Below are 22,742 nucleotides of genomic sequence, written 5' to 3'. Positions count from 1 at the left end.
CATCTCAGATACAGGCCCCAGGCAGGCAGCATCTCCCCCGGGATGCCATGTCAGGGTGACAGATGGGTGCCTTCATCCCCCTCAGAAGAGATTCACCAACCACCACTACCTACATTTCCTCCTGGGAGTGGTGGCTACGATCCTCCCAGCCTTCGGGATACCTGGCTGCTCCTCCTCCACCTTTGGGGGTGATTCCTCATTTCCAGGGCAGCATAACGGTTTTCCATCAGCCCCATATCCTTGTCAATAAATCCAGTTGCCCCCAAAATACCATTTTATATCATATACTATTCCAATATGGACTACACAGTCTCAAACCACTATTCACCCATCCCTTGTGGACCAGACACACCAATATATTGCCACTTACCCTTCATACACAGAGCAGAGACTCCACCATTTCCATCCCAACTACACCTATGGACAATAGACTACATATTTTATTCCCTTTATAAATTACAAGCTAATTTCTTCAAATATCATCTCTCCACTAGCTTTCAAATAGATTTAACTATATAGAAAGTTGGAAGGACTAGTATTGACATTATTTACAAACAAGTGTTAGACTCTAGAGTAAATTTCAAATCAAAGTAACTTTTAACAACCTTTAACACAAAATTAATTTCAATAATTTTCTTCAACCTCTGCAGAAAAAAATCCATCTTTCCTTCCAGAATAAAACTGGCACTTTTCCTAACCATTTTCCCAAGCCAAAGCTAGAGGAGGGCAAAGAACAGCTTTACAAAGAATCTTATTGCAACATTAACAATGGAGTCATGACAACAGCTCCATAATAAACCACTGTGTTGTAGAATGTTTTGCAACCGAACTCCAGAATTGAGCATGATCCCTCATTGCCTTCAGTAAGGAAGGAAAACCTCTCATTTGAGCACATTTTCCTCTATAACATTTTATTAAATTTTGTCATTATCTTGTTGAACAGTGAGAATATGATACAAAGATGCCATATAAAACAGAACTGTCACTGCAAAGTATACTGTGAAGCAGATGTCAGGTTCAGTTTGTCTCTTGATATAGCCATTGTTTTCTCTCCTTTTAAGGAAGTCAAAACATATACACAGCAGGCTATAAAATGTTTCCTGTGTAGAAATAAAAGGATGTACTAGTCATCTATTGCAGCATTACGCAAGAAACTGATTATCAAATGGAAAAGAACTACATACACAATGACAATGGTGTGAGGAAAGATGATAGAGTTTAATTTTTCTCTAGAGCTGAATTCCATTCTCTTGGCCAGAGTTTGATCTCATTTACACCAGTATAACTCCATTGACTTCAATAGAGTTGCTCCTAATGCAGAACCTGATTCAGCAAAGCACTTACATACAGCAAAGTCCTAAGCCAATAGTCGAAGGGACATAGGCACATGCTTATCTACTTTGCTGAATAGGGACACACTTAAACATGCTTAAGTGTTTTGTTGAATTAGAGCCTTATGCTATTGCAAATGAAACCAGAGTCAGGTTCAGTATAGTCCCACTAGTCTGAGGTAATGCCTTAGTTTTTTCCTGTAATTTCCTTTCTAGCAAAAACTAGTATAACTTTCCAGAAAAACAACAGAAAAAACAAAACAAAAGAACAGAAAAATAAAATAAAAATTCTCATGCCCTGACCCTTATTTAAGAGGCTCAGCGCATTAAAAATAATGCAAAACAATGAGAGTTGCATATCAGCTAACATATTTAGCTTTTCACTTTGTCTGTTTTCCTCCTTCTGTCATCTCCCACTGCAGTGGTTGTGACAATACCTACCTTTTTCAACCACAGCTTTGTCAGTTGACCACAATAAGGATGCTGCAGACTATACTAAACAAGGCATCTCATTTATGTCCTTTGCCTGAAAGTTCAGCCAGTGTATGACACTATTACACCATGATCTAATGTTATTCCATTTCAAAAAGCACATCATTTCTGCAAATGACACTCTAGACATGTGCATGTCAGAAGCTAAATGATGACTCTGTCAGGACTTTACGCATATGATGCACATACACATTCTATGTTTAAATGTTAAATCTTTTGTAAAGTTGTTTTCTTGATAGATGCACCATTTATAGAATCTGCTTGTTTCCCAATAGGTATTTATAAATCCCAGGTCAACTGACTTCCAAAGTAATGCAAACCGCTGTCACATTCTTCAGTGTATCCAATGTCATTCTGCTTTTGTCCTCCATCCAGAAGTTATTTATTAAGGACATTATTCTGCAGCATTAGTGCCTGAACATGCCAATGGCAATTCAGAGAGACAACTCAGCTTCTGAGAAGGAATGCCATTTAAAAAGGCAAAGACAGGTTGGGCCTTGATGCTTTAAGGCAGATGAATGTCCGTGTAAAAACCAGAACAGTCTGCTCAAACTTTTTGGACAGCTTCGAAGCTTTACGTGCCTCTTGTTAGTCTGTGGGCTCTTCCAGTATGCTGAAAGAAAGATTAAGTCAGATTCTTAGGTGGTTTTTTCATGGTATTGCCCTTAAATCACAACTCTACTTTGGGCTGCTGCCACTGCAGCAAAAATTCTAACTACCTGAAGTCCTCCTATCAAATAGGTGATCCCCCCTCTGAGAACAAATTAAAAGCACATAGGATTGCTGTCACTTTAGCGTAATCAGAAAGATAAGCCAAAACTATTCATTTGGCAAGCCTTGTAACAAGCAAGTACTTAAAACCCATGGCCGAGACACCAGAAACCCAGATTAGGGACAACAAAGGACATCTCCTGTGTCTGTCTGCATGGGGCAAGAGAATGAGTAGTGCTATTTCTGGGAACCATGGATCCTAAACAGCCAGAAGTAGATATCTGGGATGAGCTCATGCTAACTGAATGAGTCTACAGAGGATACCAGCTACTGGAAGGAATTCAAAAAGGGATAGCTTTCTTCAGTCTTCCAGCATGGACATGGCTAATCCTCTTCCCACCACCTCTACTGCCCTCACGCTGCTCTTCTCAGTTACAAGGCTATTAATGATTTGCAGCTTTATAATGCTGAAACAATGCCTGCCAATGTCTTCTTCCCAAAATAAATAAAGTTGCAAATTTGCATAATTGTTCATATGTTTACATAAATTCAGGGCCAAACCATCAGAAGTGTCTGGTCTTCCTCTTTTAAAGCTATGCTGTACAAAACTCCAGTGTGGAGCACAAATAACTGCCTGAGATCCTGGTTGATCAGTGCACCATGTTAAATCCAACAAATAATTATACTTTCATTCCATATTTCCAGTAGTGTCTCTCTTTCCTTTTTCATGCTGAAAAGTCCTAAGAAGATGGAGGATGGCACTGCCTGCTAATTGTACCCCAAACTTATTACTTAATTCTAAAATTGTTAAATGGAGATCCGGAAAGCTAAGCCATTTTCACCAATTCTTGATAATTACTCAAGGACGTACCACTGGAAAGTCAGGGAGCTGAAAGAATGTATTACTATTTTTTCCCCGGGGAAAAGTATTTTTACTCCGACCTTAGGGAACAACTTGAAAAATTCAAAGGTAGCTCCCAGATGTTCTCCAAGGAAATTTCCAGCTGGAATAGGATGAAATGAGAAGTATGAACATTTCTTTTTTTAAAAAGAGAGCAAGAAAGACAGATTTGCTTTTAATTATGTTTTGTAAAACTATCTGGGAGAATCTAGATTATGGGAGAAGCCAAAGAAACAAAAGATGGCTGAAAAATTTAGTGGCTGGGCTTAGTCTACACAAATCAGTCACTGATTTCATACCTTACAATGAATACTGAGTCCAACATCAGTAAACACATTTTTCTCTGAAAAAAGTCAAATCTGTAGCCCACAGGCAAACACAGAGCTGGAAAGTCTGAAAATACATTCTCTCCCATTCCAATTTTTTGGGCCAGATTCTGATTTACACTAAGGCCCCTTAATATTGCTTTGGCAGTGTAAGTTTACTTAGAATGGCTATAAATGTAATTTATTCCTACTTTAAGGTTCCTTTATGTTACTAGAATGGTGTAAAGAGGCTTTAGTGTATATCAGAATCTAACCTTATACCCCTTTCTAACTGAACCCATCATTTTTCTGAAGGAACAGTTCAATATTGCTAGGAGTAATAGCAATTTCCCCATCTTTGGCAGCAACCCCGGTCAGCCACAGCTTTTCCTGGTGGACCTCCCAGCTTCACTGAACTGAATTTCCTCAGTGAGTCTGTCTGAGCAGTATGGAAGAATTAAAGAGACAAATGCATTATAATATAGACTAGTTCAACTGTCTGAAGACCTGTGACAATGTTAATGAACAGGTTAGAGAAGGAGAATTACTAAACACCAAATTTTGAAAATGCTGCTATTTTTGGTATTTATTGCTAGTTCTTTCCGACTATGATACATGAATCTCTATCCTGTCCTTAGAAAAGAGGTGTCCATGTCACAGAAAATACTTACACAACTAGCACCTGTTAAGAGCTCTGTGATCTGGAAGCCATTTTCAGCGCACAATGTCAGTAACTTTATTGTATGCAGTGTAGTTGTAGCAGTGTCAGTCCCAGGATATTAGAGAGATAAGGTGGGTAAGGTAAAATACCTTATATCGGACCAACGTCTGTTGGTTAGAGAGACAAGTTTTCAAGCCACACAGAGCTCTTCTTCAGGTCTGGGAAAGGTACTCCCAGCATCAGGGCAAAATACAAGGTGGTACACCTTGTTTAGCGTAAGGTAGAATGGCCCTTGAACGGTCCCTTACAATATGTGCTAACTAATGGTAAACAAGCTGTTCCACCTTGCATTTTACCCTGATGCTGGGAGTACTTTTCCCAGACCTGAACAAGAGTTCCGTGTGGTTCAAAAGCTTGTCTCTCTCACGAACAGAAGGTGGTCCATAGACGATATTACCTCACTCACCTTGTCTTTAATAACTTTATTGTCCATGAATTTGTACAACCAATGTTACATAGTCTTGTGCACCAGTACATAGTGCTCCTCACATCAATCTACATATACACAGCTCTCTCTCTCTCTTTTATATGAAACCGCACCCTTGCTGACAATCTCAACAGAGGTATCAGGAATTAAATGACAATACAGAATATGTCACCCTCATATCCCTCTCTGTACATCTGGTTTCTGGCACACTATGCCTGTTTGTAAGCAGTCTAAAGCATTGTCAGACTAGGAACTTTCATGAACACTAAATTCACTTATAACAAATATTGTATTATATTTTCATCCTTTTTCTGGTATAACTATCCTATATGACTGGCACTTAAAATTTACTTAAATATAGGGGGAAAAAATCTATTTTCAGGTTGAATTGGTATCTTGTTTTTATCTGTGTATTTGAATTCAATGTAATAAAGACCTATTTAACTCTGTGGCTAAACTAATGGAGGATAGCCAGTCCATTCCTTAAGCCATACATGTTAACAAAGAGATTGGCTAAGCACACACAATTAAATCTCCAGCAGAGATCAACTTTTGTCCTTTTCAAAGATCTCTCAATTTTCTCATTTTTGTAGAAAATTATGGAGGTGGGCCTGACTACATTGATTTATGCTCAGAAAGCTTTGGAGAGAAGTTCAATCTCTCCAGACTTGCACAACTTTCTTCAACATTGCAAAATGTGAAGGAAAATTAGATTACATAAAGCTTAATTGTAGGGTTTCTTTTCCAGTATTCTGGCTTCTTTACGTAATGTCTAATACAATATACATTAGTGCAATTAGGTCTGTGCACTCACTGAAGAATGTAAACCATTTTAGGAGGTCCTTTATTTACCACATCAGTAAATAAGTATGTAATCTAAATTACTAAATTTACACCCAGTTCAATGGTGCCTCCCATAAATTTGCTGCAGTGATAAAATGGTACCATAAACCAGTACTATTTCATTAAGATGTCACATTTTGGATTTACAATTCAGAGATATAAAATAAATAAAAATGAAAGCAGAAATCCTAGCCAACAATAAAAATTAGCACAGGCATCAAGGGGAACATACTGCATACCCCATAATGCATTTTTATGGATGGTAGTTTGTGAAGTTAAATATTTTATTTGCTCAGAGACGTTCAGCATTCCTACAGATACAGAGAAGAGCGAGTTTTACTCAGTTAGGCCCTGTTCCTGCCATTTATACAGTGTGAGCAGACCCCTAGGTTCTCAAAGAGCTCCCATGAAGTCAGCGAGGCTCCACATGTGCACAACAGGTCATCTGCATGTTCGTATATAGGACTGTTTGTTAGCCTGAGAGAGAATTTTGGGTTTGACTTTTTGATACTCTTATATCCTTACCAATGCGTGTGAACAAAGACATCGGGTGTCCACAAGCAGATGGGAGGAAAAGAGATAAAAGATGGAGTTAAAAGTGTTAAGGGGTAGGGTGGGAGTGTAATATACGAGCATACACTGGAAGGCTGCCTGGCTTTTCTCTCAAGCCAAGGTCAAGCAACCAGTTAGGAGGGGGAAGAAGGGATGTGGGGGAGGCATAAGACACACTAAAAGCCAAAGGCAGGCCTGGCCTTGGCCAGAGCAGAACCTAACTCCTTACCCTCCTGTGGGATACAAAAGAGATGGGATGAAGACCCCAGACTCCCGAACCTTCAAAACGGGAACATAACCATAAATTGAAAGGGGTGGGACTAGAGTCATGCACTGCAGGTATATTTGGGCCTACTAAGAAAGAGGAGGGGGAATAGGGACATAGGCAAAAGCTCTGTGGTGTCAGAGCTGGGAAAGGGGACATGGGGTAAAAGCTCTGTGGCATCAGAGCTAGGAATGAAACACTGTGAAACAGAGTCTGCCAGCTTGTAGAGCTATGGATACGCTTGCTTGAAACTAACCCCAATAAGCATCACATTGCCTGCACTTTGGACTTCTGGTCTTATGCTTTCTATCTGCATGACAAAAACCAAAGGAGAGGGTGAAGGGAAAGCCCTCTAACATTGCACATGTCAGCTGCAGGGTCGAGATCTTGGAGGCTTACTTATATAAGGCTACATGCTGTCACCCGGGACATTGGAGCTACCTACAGAGCATATTCTTTCGAAAAAGGGCTGGGGGGAGGTAGGGGTTAATTACTGATGAACAAAACGTCATAAAATGATGATTTATATCTCCAAATACTCAAACCTAAAAAGCAAGAGATTGCTCTCTCTTTCTCCATGACAGTCACCTTTAATCTCTGATTCAATTAAACTAGTTGTTCAGTACTCAATTATGATATTTCCTATGACCAAAAATAACTAAGAAGCTGAAGAGCTTTGCCTCAAACTTTCCAACAGAGGGTTAACATTATGTAATAAGTACAATTAAACCCTGGCCAATCTTAAGGTTCCCTTTTTTCCCATGTTTAAACTACTGATATGTTATCAAGCCAAATGTCCATTTGCAGTTCCTTAATCCCCACAGAAAGATTGCCATAGCTCCTCTCCTCATCACTAGCTGTCCTGCAAATCTATCTTTCCACACTGACACCATTACCAAGTGTGGGATGTCCAGGTGCAAACAACATATACATTTAAATCCTCAGATTGCCAAAGTCCCCATTAGCATCAAAGTCTTTCTGGCCTCTGACTTTGAATGCCCCCAGTTTTGGCTACCTAGCCTGAGCCTAATTTTCAAAAGTGCTGAGCACTCAAAACTCCAGTTTAAGTCACTGGGGACTGTGGTTACTCCAAACCTCTGAGAAGCAGACCTACGGTGTCTGTAGTTGGGCACCCAAAAATGGAGCCACCGAAAATTAGTGGACACAGTTGAACGTTCTGGCTATAGTGACAGCGTTCTGTCAACTGGTGAGTATGCTCACTGTGAGATGAGCATATACCTCCTTAAGGCAGTGAGAAAGTAAATCAAGTCTCATAGCCAACTTCACAATAAGATTGAAACCACTGACACTATAAACTTACAAGTCAGGTCAAGTCTGCCCTAATAATAAACAACTACTACTGACACTTGGATAGCACCTCCATCCAAAAATCACAAGCCATTACAAAGTGATTATAGAATACACTACACCTTCACTCTAACATTCACTGGTACATCAAACACAAGGTTATAATTTATCAAAATCTTGATCTCTGTCTCTTTCAGTTTGGCCAATTTATTTCTCAATCTTACTCATGTGAACAGTCTTTACTGACATGAGTAATATTACTGATGCCAATGGCCCTATGTGTGGCTGGGAAATAATATATACATTTTCACATCCCTGTCAACAGCAGTTCAACTGAACTGGTGGTTAGTAACAGTAGGAGTTTAGTGTAGATGGAATTTTGGCTGCTGACACACTTTTCAGCACTCTTGATTACTACTCCCAGCAGCTAGATGGCATGTCGACAGGAAAAAAAAATGCGCAGCTGAAACCTCTACTACGGATGGGCTCCCAGCATTGCTAACACAACTTCAATGGTCCCTGCATGGAGCTCATGGATTGGGGCCTAAATGATTAACCATTTGCCAGCATGGTTGTTCTGAAGGTATTATTTTATAGAGTTCGGCTGAACTGTTTTTCTTACATTCCGGATACTTTGTGGAAGATAAAGCATATACTTTATCCACTAGGCTACACACATTTACCATAGGTTTCAGAGTAACAGCCGTGTTAGTCTGTATTTGCAAAAAGAAAAAGAGGACTTGTGGCACCTTAGAGACTAACCAATTTATTTGAGCATAAGCTTTCGTGAACTACAGCTCACTTCATCGGATGCATACTGTGGAAAGTGTAGAAGATCTTTTTATACACACAAAGCATGAAAAAATACCTCCCCCCACCCCACTCTCCTGCTGGTAATAGCTTATCTAAAGTGACCACTCTCCTTACAATGTGTATGATAATCAAGGTGGGCCATTTCCAGCACAAATCCAGGGTTTAACAAGAACGTCTGGGGGGGGGGGTAGGAAAAAACAAGGGGAAATAGGTTACCTTGCATAATGACTTAGCCACTCCCAGTCTCTATTCAAGCCTAAGTTAATTGTATCCAATTTGCAAATGAATTCCAATTCAACAGTTTCTTGCTGGAGTCTGGATTTGAAGTTTTGTTGTTGTTTTTTTTGTTGTCGCAACTTTCATGTCTGTAATCGTGTGACCAGAGAGATTGAAGTGTTCTCCGACTGGTTTATGAATGTTATAATTCTTGACATCTGAATTGTGTCCATTTATTCTTTTACGTAGAGACTGTCCAGTTTGACCAATGTACATGGCAGAGGGGCATTGCTGGCACATGATGGCATATATCACATTGGTGGATGTGCAGGTGAACGAGCCTCTGATAGTGTGGCTGATGTTATTATAGAATACCTGTGATGGTATCCCCTAAATAGATATGTGGGCACAGTTGGCAATGGGCTTTGTTGCAAGGATAGGTTCCTGGGTTAGTGGTTCTGTCATGTGGTATGTGGTTGCTGGTGAGTATTTGCTTCAGGTTGGGGGCTGTCTGTAGGCAAGGACTGGCCTGTCTCCCAAGATTTGTGAGAGTGTTGGGTCATCCTTCATGATAGGTTGTAGATCCTTAATAATGCGTTGGAGGGGTTTTAGTTGGGAACTAAAGGTGACGGCTAGTGGCGTTATGTTATTTTCTTTGTTAGGCCTGTCCTGTAGTAGGTGACTTCTGGGAACTCTTCTGGCTCTATCAATCTGTTTCTTCACTTCCGCAGGTGGGTATTGTAGTTGTAAGAATGCTTGATAGAGATCTTGTAGGTGTTTGTCTCTGTCTGAGGGGTTGGAGCAAATGCGGTTGTATCGCAGAGCTTGGCTGTAGACAATGGATCGTGTGGTGTGGTCAGGGTGAAAGCTGGAGGCATGTAGGTAGGAATAGCGGTCAGTAGGTTTCCGGTATAGGGTGGTGTTTATGTGACCATCGTTTATTAGCACTGTAGTGTCCAGGAAGTGGATCTCTTGTGTGGACTCGACCAGGCTGAGGTTGATGGTGGAATTCCTCAAGGGCTTCTTTTCCATGGGTCCAGATGATGAAGATGTCATCAATATAGCGCAAGTAGAGTAGGGGCGTTAGGGGACGAGAGCTGAGGCAGCGTTGTTCTAAGTCAGCCATAAAAATGTTGGCATACTGTGGGACCATGAGGGTACCCATAGCAGTGCCGCTGATGTGAAGGAATACATTGTCCCCAAATGTAAAATAGTTATGGGTAAGGACAAATATTCCCTGCTTTCTACCAGAATCTTTGTGCATACAATGGTTTATGCAAATCCAACGTAATCTACTTTGATTTTTGCTGCTTCTACCCCGGAAAAAAAAAAGTAATATTACATTCTTATATTTTAAATTTCTCCACAAATAGGGCAGCTGTTAAAACTATTTCTGTGCAATACTTAGGAGTTTACAAAAAAACAGAGAGAAATGGTCTGATGACTGATATACATCAGGGGGGCTATAATAATTTTTCTGCCTTATAACAGTGATGGGAAGAGTGCTTTTTGTTTTCCCAAAGTTGGTGTGAGTACCTAATATGAAAGAGTTAAAGGTGTAAGTGAGACATAGGATATGTTCCTAACCCAGAGACCTTCTGGATATTTGGTTCAACAGGGCAATTGCTATCAACATCCAAGGAACTCATGTATTGTTATGAAAGCTGGAAACAGCACCATCCAAAGTGAGAAGCTTCTATAGGTTAAGCATATGAAAGGCCTTGTCCTTAAGACATAACTCCCACGTGATCTGAACTATGGTCTACACTCCCACAGACATCTGCATGACTGAAGATCACAGAATTATTCCATGAATCTGGGTCACCTGTAAATATGTCACTTCCCTGGACTTAGATTTTCAACAACATGCTTGAAAAGATAGGAAGGTAAGCATCACTGCTAATGTAACCCATGTGCTGGTACTGCAGCAGTTGACTTACTTACTTTTTGTCCCAAGAGGTGAGAGAAGCAGTGGGAAAGAGACAGATTTCTTTATTGAATCCTGTGTGTGTCTGCACAGAGCAGGACAGGGCACTGTGGCCCAGATCCTCAAAGGTCTAGGTGCCTATTTGGTTTCTTAGGCACTAAAGTTCACCGTTTAGGCACCAATGACATTTTCAAAACCACTGCCCAGCTGCTGCCTAATTCCATAAGTGCTTAAGTCCCCTATGCGCAGAGGTGAAAGTAAGCCGGTATGCCCCGGTACAGTGTACCGGCAAGAGGTGCACCATACTGGGGCAGCCCGGCTTCTTCAGGCAGGGCCGGCTCGAGGCACCAGCAAAACAAGCAGGTGCCTGGGGCAGCACATTTCTAGGGGCGGCATTCCGGCACCAGCCATGACACCCCTAGAGATGTGCCCCGCTGCCCCAGCTCGCCTCCGCTCCGCCTCCGCCTGCTCCCCCGAGCGTGCCGCCGCTGCTCCACTTCTCCCCCCTCCCAGGCTTGCTGTGCGCCAGACAGCTGTTTCGTGTGGCAAGCCTGGGAGGGAGGAGAAGCTGAGCAGCTGCACGCTCGGGGGGGGTGGCGGCGGAGCGAAGGTGAGCTAGGGCAGGGGTTGTGCGGCAGGGGGGGAGCTGCAGGAAGCAATGGGGGGAATACGGCACACCCGGGGGAGGAGGCAGGGCCGGGGATTTGGGGAAGGGGTTGGGAAGGGGTGGAGTTGGGGCGGAGCCAGGGGGCACGAAAAAAAATCCAGGGCAGACAAAAATTTTTTTGCTTGGGGCAGAAAAAATCCTAAAGCCGGCCCTGTCGCCAGGGGGCAATTTAAATTGCCTGGGGCTCCCAGCAGTGGCTAGAGCCCCAGGCCCTTTAAATTGCTTCCAGAGTCCCGCTGCTGGAGCCCTGGGGTAGCAGCTGCGGGGCTCTGGGGGCTATTTAAAGGGCCCAGGGCTCCCCTGCTTCTACCAACCCGGCCCTTTCAATAGCCACTGGAGCCCCGCCGCTGCTACTCCAGGGCTCCGGCGGCTAATTAAAGGACCGGGGCGGTAGAAGCAGGGGAGCCCCAGGCTGCTGCTGCTGCTGCTGCTACTCCGGTGGGTGGGGGGGAGACGAGGAGAAGGGGGAGGCACTTACCTTACAGGGTGGGCTGGGGCTGGCTCTGACCCCCTCAGCCCCGCCCCTTCTACCCTAGGCCCCGCCCCTTCCAGTGGCCAGAGCTTGCCCCAGCCCACTGATAAGTCACTCAACTTACTTTCACCCCTGCCTATGCACCTTAGTTCTGCTTATTGCCATTCACCAAACCACCTCAGCTCTGACCCCATCCGACAGCCAAAGAGCACAGGCTAGCTCAGCTCCCGAGGCCTAGCGCAAGCCAAGGCCCCGAAGTGGGATTTTCAAGCTAGGTGGAGGAAATGCTACCTCGCCAACAGAGCCTGATCCTGTAACTTTGCTCTGTGCGTGCCAGACCCTGCAGCAGGAGAGACGGATGCAGACCGTGTGGGAGGGGCAGCACAGCACCCCCACAAAAGACAGCCAGAGACTTTGGGAAAACTTGGGGTGAGCAGAAGAGTGGTAGTGAGTGTGAGCAAGAGACGGAGAGAGAGAAAGAGATGGTTTCAGCTGCTAGGGAATGGGCTGCCTAAAATGCCTGGCCTGGGTTAGGTGTCAAACTCCAAGAGAGAGTCGGGAGCCTGAGTGGAGGGAGGATATCTGGCCCACCAGCCACTTAGATGCCTAAACCTCTTCCTTCTACATTTCAATCCTGCCTATTTTATATGGCTCCCCGCTAAGATTCTGGCTTGTGAGAATCCCTTTCTCAGGTGCCTTACTTTCCCCATGCATTACATTGGGAGCCTGGTCACCTAGCTCAGGGCTGAGTATTCCACTCGGTGATATGCAGCCAAGGAGTTAGGTATTGTAATGCTGAGTGGTGCAACACACCTAAGTATCTTTCAAGATTTGGGTCTTGGGTTAGAAAGACCCAAAGGCATCTAGAGTGGAGGGGAAGGGGTGGTAGTTACTGGACATGCTCAGTAAATGTCTCTGAAGCTGAACAGAGGGTTTCCATTAGGGCAAGCAGTCTAGCGCAGTGGCTCTCAAACTCTCTAGACTACTGTACCCCTTTCAAGAGTCTGATTTGTCTTGCATGCCCACAAGTTTCACCTCACTTAAAAACTACTTGCTTACAAAATCAGACAAAAATACAAAGGTGTCACAACACACTATTACTGAAAAATGGCTTACTTTCTCATTTTTACCATATAATTATAAAATAAATCAATTGGAATATAAATATTGTACTTACATTTCAGTGTATAGTATATAGAGCAATATAAACAAGTCATTGTCTGTATGACATTTTAGTTTGTATTGACTTTGCTAGTGCTTTTGATGTAGTCTGCTGTAAAACTAGGGATAATGAAATGTTTTATCCTTATTGCATGAGTAAAGGGCAGCAGAACTGTACTTTGCCTGGTCTGATTGAGGGAGTCGCCCTAAATTGAACCTCACTTGCTAAGCAGGGGGTAGGGATGCCAAGCCCCTTCTGGTGGAAATGAGGGGTATGGGCCCTGCCTAAAGAGTTCTAGACCCCATTTGATCTCCTCTTTCCAGTGTTTAAAGACAGAGCTGATTGGGCTCAATGGAGAATCATTGTTTCTACTCAGTGATTAGCAGAGCTGAATTTCTGATAAGCATGTCTAGGCAGTAGGTTTTAGACCTGGTGCAGGGACAGTGGTGAAATGAAAGACCATGCAGAGGCTGTACTGGCAGTGAGGTCCCCTGCTACCCAGTGAAATCAGTAAGAGCTGAAATCTTGGGTTGGGCCGTAGAACCTCAGAGTGTGGGATCGCAGAAGTGGCCGTGAGCATCCCACAGCAGCAGCGCACGACCGGCAGCGGTGGAGGCGGTGGCGACCGGCCAGTTGCAGAGGAACACACAGCGACATTGCTCGATGCCCCCCCACACACACACACACTCACACACTTTATGGGGTGGGAGGTGTACCCCTGCGACCACACAGCTGAACGCTGGGTCTTCACTAACCAAAGACAGCCAACTGTGAATGGGGTGCGGTGGAGAGAGAGGGGAGCGATGGTTAGACATTCATTTGTCAGACTTTCCCACAGCAAGGTGGGAAACTGAGGAAAATATCACTGTCCAACCTGCTGTGGGGTTGGGTTTGCTTATAATCCCATGTTTTCCCATGTGGTTGTGGTGTTTTCCCAAATGAATGCTTGGCTCCCTTTCCCTTTTACTACAAGTTATCTTTTGTTATACACAGACTCAGTTCTTGGAAGTGAGGCAGTATTGCCTCTTAGAGACACCAAGGGGTGGAGTTTTGATTTCCTAGATTACTGGGTGGGGTCGCAAGCCGGTTCTGTTTTATATTGTTAAGTGGAACCCCTAGATATTGAACCCAGACCTTGTTGTTGCCGAGTCTACCTGGCAGAAGGGTTACATAAGGTTTGTCCAAATTCCAGTGTTCTGTGCAAGCAATTTATACATTGATGTGCTACTATAATTTAATTGTATAACTAAATTACTGTGTGGAAAGTATTTCTGTCTGAAGAGAGGACAGAAGGTAAAGTTTGGAAATATAAGAACAGTGTATTGATCTACAAAAGTAGGATAGTGTTTCCAATAGCGAATGCTTTATATTTCTCTTAATCAGGAGGTGGTAAGAGTGTGGGTGTGCGTGCGCGCATGTCCTCATATCTTTGGGGTAAGACATAAACACACCCTGATGGCTGCAAAAAGAGTGCATTGAAATTGCCCCTCCATGACACTGATCATCTACAAGTAAAAACAACATGGATTTTTTCACATACCAGCACTTACTGCAGTACGAGTTCAGGTTGGGATTTTCAAAAGACCTTAGTCATGCAACTCCTGTTAAATTTGGGTGCTTAGTTACTTAAACTCTTTTGAAAATTCCAGCCTTAAGCAAATATGTTTTAATCTGAGCATTCACACCTTGCAGCATTAAAATGAAAAGACAAGTGCATCCTCACTAAACATGACTGGTAATATTATTCCTCCCTCTTCCTACAGGTTACTAATTCTACTGTATACTCTTGTAAAGAAACAAACAATTGATGGATTTAGATAAATCTGTCATGACCATGGGAGCTAATCAATGGAACAAAAGAATGAGCTGTTTACAAATGCAACATAAAGTTCAGAAAACAAGATTCTGTGTGATAAGTTCAATTCCCTGTATTTTATTTTTAAGCAAAAGTGAGTGAAACAGTGCAGCTGAACTGTCAAGCTTTAATTGTTCCAGAAGTCCCATCATGAAGGGGGAAGAGTGCCAGAAATTCACATGATTTATTATCTTCCTACATTTCAGTTTCCAGCAAATGTGCAATCCCAAAGGAGTTCTCTGCCATTTCCTGACAGTGCCTTAGTGCTGAATTAATACACAAGGTAAAAGAAAGTTCAGCGTAGAATATCAGAACTGATTAATGGAAGTCATGTCAGTTTGTCAGTCCTCTGCATGCTAATTAGACAAAGCACTCAAGAAATCTAAGTGCCTTATATTAAAGTTGCCAGAAAGTTTATGTTGTGGTCAGTTTGCGGAAATGACCAGGGAAATGTTACTTTTATGTATAAAGTACACTTATTAAACCTATTGCTGGGCTAAGTAAATAAAAGTATGGTAAAGAAATCAGCAATCTATTCCCCATAAATCCTTCCTATGATTTCAGTGAAGTTCAGTAGTCTCAGACAGAACTTTTTTATCCAAGGTCTTTGTTCGTATTTCCGATTTATTTTAGTCCTAATGGAGAAGCGCCCGTAGAAGTGCAAGACTACAAAGTTGAAGGTCCCACACAATCCTGAGTAAGTAGGGTGCTCCATAGCATGTGAGAACTAATGCAGACACAGAGGAATTCTGCTGTATGCTAAAAGTGTGAACAGCCCCTCAGAAATAGTTTGTTGTTTTATGTTGAAGCTCAAGTAATCAACTTTGTTTCTAGTGCTTCACATGTTGTGGTGACTAATTTATAGTAAATAGGTTTAGAGAAAACGCAATCTAAATAAAAAGCCACGTAGCATAATACACATTCATAAACATGTCAGCTTGGAATAATTAACACAATAACGAAATGCAGAACCACAGCTATTGGTTATATTCTCCCACCTTCTGATGAACAGGTCTCCATTATGTATAAAAATACCTTGGAGTTATGGGCAGGCCGTACTGCTACTACTGCCAAATTGTCATGTTTTTTCTATATTGTGTGACCCCTTTACAGCTTTCCAAGGCTGTCCTTTAGAAAAAAATTGTCAGCTAGGAAACAGCTCAGTAGCAAAGGTAGGTCCATGGCCATTTAGGCTTCTTTCCTATTTTGCAATTGATTGACATTAAGTTTGCTGGAAAAGAACCAGCTACATGCTCAGAACATAGTCCCATACCTCATGCCAGCAAGGATAATTTGACAGACTCAGAAGCCCTGATTCTGATCTCAGATATACTTGTGTAAATCAGGAGTAATTCCTCTAAAGTCACTGGGTCCAATCTTTGGCCCTGCTACAGTGGCTATGTACCATTCTGCAACACAAAGCACTAACACCCATCTTAAAGGGCCATGTAGGTATTTCCTCTATGTAAGGGAACCCACAGATGGTAGAGAGACAACACAACAGATCATCCCTGTCCCACTTTTCCTGGTGCTGGAAATGTGGGCAGGAAAAATGGACAAGGCCAAACTGTCCCTAGGCCCTGTAATTCTTCGGCTACCAAAAGAGCCCTTGACAATTGGTTTAAGTTAGAGCATCTCTTAGGTTGTACAAACTTATGCCAAACACTGGATGGACCCATAGTTGGCCCAAGAATCCAGGGAGCATACATCTGGCCTGAGTTACCCTTGCCCTCCTCCTCTCTTCCACTGAACTGGACTGGAGGAGCAGGGCCGGTGAACCTGAATCTTCAAAGATTTACATTCTGTAAAAAGCAGATGTAAAATGCTACAAACTAGAATCCTTCACTAATACTGGTAGTGATGTTTTACCCTCTCTGTGCACAGGCACAAGTGTTTATACAGTGTGTAAAGAGAATAACGCCTAATGAAGGGATATCATTATAAACCAATGTGAGATCAAAATCAGGTCCAAAGACAGCTCCTTTGAGAGAGAGCAAGAGAGGGGGACTTTACAACCCCACATACTTTGAGGCCACAGAGCCCAGGAGACCAGCAGAGCATCTGCAGGCTAGTAATCAAGGCATCAAACTCTTTGCCAGATTGGGCCCGTGCAATTATTTCACTTGTATTGCCTTGATAACAGACTATTGCAACCATAAGCAATCTGCTGATTGATTCAATGACAATTCTTTTGCTTCGCTGTAGAGCTCACTGAAAAATTTGCATTGAAACTTCTCTTTATTTCTTTTTTAAAAATTAAAACAGGAAACTTGGGCTTTGACTAAACAAAAAACTGTCTGCTTTCTATTGACAATTTTCACTTCTAAATGAAAACCCAAAAACTGAAAACTTTGCGTTCAAAAACTTGCCAGTCAAAAACAAAAGCATTGTCTGTTTTTTTGATGAAAATTGATATTTTTTGTAAGTGGGGCGGGGGGGGGGGGAGAAGAGATTTTTTCCAACCAGTTCCAATTCTGTTTTTGGTAGTTTTTAATAGACTTTTAGCATGTGGTAAAGGAATACTGGACAAGATTTGCACCAATGTAATTGTAAGGTTCTGAAGACATCTCTATAAGTCAATGGTGAGTATAACTCCCTTCCAAGCAGTTGACCTGGTAGGCGTTCAGATACTAAGGTGAAGAGCACAGTATAAGAACCTATAAAGATGAGTATGGAACAGAATAGCATAAATTCCAGTCGATACAAAACGCTGGACAGTGCCTTATAGGTGGTAGTGGTGTTAGAACTTAACCTCCAGGAGCCATGTTAATTAACACAATGTTAAACATGACCTTACAGTCAGTGTGGACAGGGACAAACCTATGGTTCACGACCAGCTGACATGATGTTAAAACATTATGGTTTTTGTCTACACTGACTGTTAAGAGCTTATCTTCACTAGACATTTGTCCATTTTATCCAGATTATAAACCATTTGTTCTTTATCCTATGCTTATCCCAGCGTAAAGAAGAAACAAATGTTGCCTGGATGAAACATATGGGGAGTGTCCATACTAGACTTCACAAATGCATTAACTACCTCAAGATAACTGGCAATCAACTAATATGAGATACAAAAGTCTAGTGAAGAGAAGCCCTAAGTCATATTTAATATCATATTAGTTAAAACAACTCTTCAACATTGGGTTCTAACACAACATTAATTTTCAAGTGAGTACAAGTCAAGTGAGGGTGGTGTAGAGTTGCACCACCCACAGGAGAGGAGAGCTCCTGGATGCTTCCACCGCTCTTCCCTCCTAAAGGTGGCTATTATAGCAGCACATTAGCCTCACGCTGTTCTTGTGTTCAGGTGAGTGCAAGGACATCAGCTGTGCTTGAATTGTGTGATGGGGGGTACAGAAGCAGGACACAATCTAGCCCAAAATATTTTCTTGCATACAGAAGTGAACTAGCAAACCATGTCTTTTTTCATGCCCCTATTTTGTGCCTCTAGGCCATTCAAACTTAGGTCTTCAAAACCAAAATGAAATTATTCACAATGCAGTCAGAGTGTGCATGGTTAGAAAGGACTGAAAATGATCAATCCATTCCTAGATTCACTAAACCTTGTTTATGAAAGAAATTATGATTGGGACAAAAAGTCCTACAAGATAGAAAATGAAATATAATTTCAATTAAATCTTACTACATCACCTGCAGTAGATGGCTACATGCATTAATGTAAGAGGGTCATGCAAAAAAGAGAAAATTACATATAATTGACAGCATAGCTAAACACAAATGTCCATAATTAGCAATGACAGTTCAGTTGTTAGTACATTTCTGAGTAACTTAATGATCAAAAAGCCAAAGATCAGATGAATCAGATTGTTCACACTGTGTCAGCAGGAGATGATTACAAAATTGGGATCATTATCCCAACTCCTACTTAGAAGCAGCTATCAGCCAGGAAAGGCGAGGGACATTATTTCTAAAACTATTCTTTCATTCTGATATGCACCAGCAGGCCCAGCTGTTAAGAACTTCAGGGACCAGATTATTGTTAAAAGGTCACCAAACAAATGGTTTAGTACCATTTTTTTTGCAGAAATATTACATATAAAACATGGGTCAGCTCTGGGATCAAACAAATTCATAAGATTTCAATGTAGCTGCTGAAAAAAAAATCTCAACATGCCTATTGGCCTTAATTGAGGATGACATATATATAATACACATAGCTATATTTTTTGAAATTATATGTAAATGAGAGTTCAACAGAAAATAAACTTGGTGCATTTCTATAGTCTCTGAAAATATATATTTTTAATATCTTAGACCAAGATCTGAACCAAGCCAAAATTATTGACTTATGGCAAACCAGAAATCACATCTCAGATCATTTGGGGCATAATTCTTCTATTGGAGCTGTATGGTAGAACTCAACACTGTTGGGAGTTCATCGTATGAGGCAGAATGGAGTATTATGTCAAAATCTGCCATGCAGGCCTCAAAGAAGAATTCTGTCCGCAGACAGTAATCATAAAGTTTTACTAGTTGATTATATGTTACTGTTATTCAGTATGTTACCATAAAAGATAGGTTAGAAGAGACAGTTTGGGTCATCTAGTACAACCCAGGCATTTTACTGAACTTCTCCCTACATCATTCTCACTGATGTCTTGTTATCTAAACTTATTCTTAAATATCTGCAATGATGGTAGTGCAGCCACTGCTCTTATGAGATAGAACTCTTTCCTAATGTGTTGTTTTAACAATAGTTTCTTTAACTTCCACAGGTACATCCATTCTGAGGATGGGGAGGACACATCCGTCACAGTCTTTTATCATCATCTTCATTTCTTACTGATGAAGGGTCAAAAGAGAATGAGAAATTCCTCTCTCACATAGCTTTGCAGTATGTATATCACTTCCACATAAGTGGTCTATATTCGTTTATCATGCATTTTGGTCTACCTCACCTGCCTTCTGCCAAGTAATCTATCTCCCAACCCAGGACTTTCCCTAATATTTCAACCCCTGGAGCAGATCCAAACTGCTGCCTCTTTTTTCAAATCAACCCACCAGAGAAATATTTCCTTCTTCCCTTTAAATGTGGAATTTCCAACTGAAAAATTGTTGCTTGAGATCCAAGTTGCGAAAATGTACACGCCAAGTCATTTAAGGCTCAGTATCTTGTAATCCTCCAGACTTAGAAACAGGAGCTTTATTCTATTGAAATGGAAGATTCCAAGCTTCCCAATATGACAAAAAATTTGCTTATCTGGAAATTTCCAAGATACTTTAAAGTGGTTTCTGTGATGTTGACAGGCCAGCTCAGATCAAAGCCATAGACTCATTCACTTGTGGGTGAATATCAAAGAAATGTTAACGTTGTCTTCACTTACCCATAACCTGCTGTTTACTATCACATTACATTATGTATACCTGCTAATTAGATAACACTAGATTAAAGTGTATATTAGTGTGAAGATGTGAATGTACTGGGTGTGTAAACTTCAAGAAAAACTAATGAAGGATTGGTTTCAGAGTAGCAGCTGTGTTAGTCTGTATTCACAAAAAGAAAAGGAGTACTTGTGGCACCTTAGAGACTAACCAATTTATTTGAGCATAAGCTTTCGTGAGCTACAGCTCACTTCATTGGATGCATTCAGTGGAAATGCACTGAACACATCCGATGAAGTGAGCTGTAGCTCATGAAAGCTTATGCTCAAATAATGAAGGATTGTTTCTGGCTATCACATTGTGTTTACCCATCACACAGAGATTGGAGCCTTGGAAACGTAAAAGATTGCTAACCGCAAAGCATGGGTTGTTGTGTTTGAAAATGGAAGAGCCCATGCTGTAAATAAAAACACTTGCCAAATTGCCTTCCATGGAAGGATGCTGTAAGAATGGATCCAGGAATCGATCCTGTGTGTCTGAACTATTTGGACACTTCTAGATGCAAGACTGAGATCCCCAGAGTTATTTTGGGTAACCCTGAAAAGACTTTTGGAAAACTTCATCTCTAGTATCACTTTGGACTTACAAACTTAGACTCGCCTGCTAATGTATTTTACCCGCTTTAATCTCTCAATAACCCTCATTTATTTTTCTTCGCTAATAAATCTTTAGTTAGTTTATAGAGAAACTGGCTGCCTGTGCTGTCTTTGGTGTGAGATCGAGAGTATCCATTGACCTGGGGTAAGTGACTGACCCTTTGATGTGATGTGGTATTTGTATAGTGACCAGTATCACTAAATCCAGTTTGTCTGGGTGGCAAGGTAGGCTGGAGAGCCTAAGAAGAGCAAGATTCCCAGCTCCAGTTGACCGCCCACCCCCTTCATGGGTGTAGGCCTGGCTTGACATACGTAACTTGCCTCATTTTTTAGTGGGCATAATTGGGAAGATGAATGGAAAGTTAAATTGTAAATAGGGGCTTGACAAACAGTATGCTGGAGTCAGGATGTCTGTGCTAGCTAAATTAAGCAGCAAAACCTTGATGCGACACATTATCGACAAAATAAACCTGGAATGTAAAGATCTGATTCCATGGGAACAGTACATGTACAAAGCATGCTGTACAGGGATTGGTTCCTGCAAATTAATCAATCCAAAAAACGTGTGGTGTAATGCATAGAAAATGCAATGGAATGTGACAACGTATTTAAAGGAAGAGGTTGTCTATGTAACTTTGGATGTGTGGTACACTCTATACGCACCACCTACGCTTGAGACTGATCAACTCAGAGTAGCTTTGCAGTGCTCCAAATACAGGAACCTGAGTGACAAAATCTGGAGTCGAACTGAGTATTTTGGATCCCAGAGAACTGAATGAAGTGTTCTCCCAGAACTGGACACAGTGTTCTGGATAAGCCAAATGGAAGAGGTCTCAGAGGAGATCCCAACACTGGCCTTCCAACCTCAAGCTCCAGCCCAACCCACGCCTTCAAAAGCACTGACTGCACACCTATTTTTAGAGTGCTATCATGAGCCCCACTAGATTGAGTCTGTCAACCCAGGTGGGGAGGTGTCCTCCTGCTCAATCCAAAATGCTGTGTAGACATACCCATAATAGTAACAGAGGCACTTGGCTTGACAGGAGAGAGGATACCAAAAAAATTGGTTAAACACTTCTAGGTTTCTTTTGCATTCAGTATTCAAAATCTGAAGAATATGTGGTAGCACGGTGTGGTGTAAAGATTTTATTGGCTTCATCCGAGTTGAGCTGCATAAGTAATGCCACCATCCCAACCTCATGCCAATAAAACCACACCATCATATCTGGCCTACACATACATTATTATGCATTTGTACCAATAAAATCCTCCATTTAGTACTCCAGTAGTTTAGTTCCTCTACATTTAGTACTTTTTTGTATCACCCTTACCTGGACACCACACTTCTGCGTAGTACACATACTGTTGTCTCTTTTCTCTATATATTCCTGAATAAAGAACAGGAGGACTTGGGGCACCTTAGAGACTAACCAATTTATTTGAGCAGAAGCTTTCGTGAGCGATAGCTCACTTCATCGGATGAAGCTCACGAAAGCTTCTGCTCAAATAAATTGGTTAGTCTCTAAGGTGCCACAAGTCCTTCTTTTCTTTTTGCGAATACAGACTAACCCAGCTGCTACTCTGATTCCTGAATAAGTAAATCCTAATCCTGTTTTGCTATTAAATTTTAAATTTAAAAATGTATGCTAACTATATCATTTTGAAAGGTATATTACCACAATAGTGTTTTTTACTGGTTGTGCATAACTGTACGTGATTCTTATGGAATATCAAGACTGCAGCTGTTCATTTCACATTCCCTTTTTAATTCC

At 41.6% G+C, this 22,742-nt stretch overlaps 1 long non-coding RNA gene across 3 annotated transcripts in view; it reads left to right on the top strand.

The window, feature by feature from the left end:
- The window catches only part of LOC142070613 (uncharacterized), a 55,409-nt gene that overhangs the window by 13,551 nt on the left and 19,116 nt on the right, over positions 1–22,742 (top strand). The window contains exons 2-5 of one of the 3 annotated variants that reach the window (XR_012666503.1): positions 15,175–15,251; positions 15,602–15,665; positions 19,708–19,826; positions 21,047–21,115. This is a non-coding gene — a long non-coding RNA (uncharacterized LOC142070613). The remainder of the gene's footprint in view (positions 1–15,174; positions 15,252–15,601; positions 15,666–19,707; positions 19,827–21,046; positions 21,116–22,742) is intronic. The other 2 variants (XR_012666505.1, XR_012666504.1) reach the window with 2 other exon arrangements.

This window comes from Caretta caretta, chromosome 1 (assembly GCF_965140235.1).
Source record: "Caretta caretta isolate rCarCar2 chromosome 1, rCarCar1.hap1, whole genome shotgun sequence".
NCBI classification, from domain to species: domain Eukaryota; kingdom Metazoa; phylum Chordata; order Testudines; family Cheloniidae; genus Caretta; species Caretta caretta.
This window is presented reverse-complemented; position numbering and strand designations above follow the sequence as displayed.